This window comes from Palaemon carinicauda, chromosome 3 (genome assembly GCF_036898095.1).
Source record: "Palaemon carinicauda isolate YSFRI2023 chromosome 3, ASM3689809v2, whole genome shotgun sequence".
NCBI classification, from domain to species: Eukaryota; Metazoa; Arthropoda; class Malacostraca; order Decapoda; family Palaemonidae; genus Palaemon; species Palaemon carinicauda.
This window is the reverse complement of record NC_090727.1, coordinates 35,220,172-35,221,027: the sequence shown is the minus strand read 5'-3', so window position 1 is coordinate 35,221,027 and position 856 is coordinate 35,220,172. Positions and strand designations below refer to the sequence as shown.

General features: G+C 48.2%; 1 pseudogene; it reads right to left on the bottom strand.

The window, feature by feature from the left end:
* Window positions 1–299: 299 nt before the first annotated feature.
* Window positions 300–418, bottom strand: LOC137638911 (5S ribosomal RNA; annotated as a pseudogene).
* Between the last annotated feature and the right edge of the window lie 438 nt (window positions 419–856).

Genomic DNA, 856 nt, shown 5'->3' with positions numbered 1-856 from the left:
GATTTTCCCATTACTGTATGATTATTCTTGTTTATGTGTGTTATGTGTTATTTTGGGTTAACTACCAATAACAAATAATGTTATATATGAAAGTTATATCAGAATCTTTAAATATAAAAAAAACAGAACTGTAGGCTACTTATCCTGAGGCGACCGTTCGGAACTATAGACGGGTCAATGAGGAAAAGAGAACTAGGAAACGTTCCAAGGTATGGCTGAAAGCTCTGCTTGACTGAGAACAGGTACTGCGACTCTCCTCAGCCTTGCCACAGTCAACTGAAGGGAAGGCTCGGAGGAGGTGGCAACAGAATCTGGCATCCCCAGGTGGTCACCCATCCAAGTACCGACCAGAACCGACGTTGCTTAACCTCGCTGGACGGACGAGAAGCGGGGTTTCCAACGTGGTAAGGCCGTTGACTCAATATCATGGCTAGATACTACAGATGTTGAGGCAGAAGAAGAGATGGCTCCTAGCAAAATACCATGAACCCCCATTCATGGTAAGCATCCGGAAGCTTGTCCCGGTGCTGAAGAAGGTCGAACCCGACCTACCGAGTTGACCAGACCTCCAGAAGGTGAAGGAGGCGGAAGCCTGCACCTGAGCGGCCATGAGGAAAGCAGGGAGAGTTCTCTGGGGAAAAAAACCTGCGATGCCACGGCGGGATCGCCACACTGCATCTTAAGCAGGAATACCTGCAGTCTAGGCTGAATTCCACGAGCTTCCTGGAAGATGGATAGAATGAAAACTGAAAGTACCTGTCCTTCCCATCCAGGGCCTAAGGAGTCCTGTCGCCTCGTTACCAGTCTGATCGATTCTGCTATTCCACGCTGGACGAAGTTTGTTCGACAAACTTGA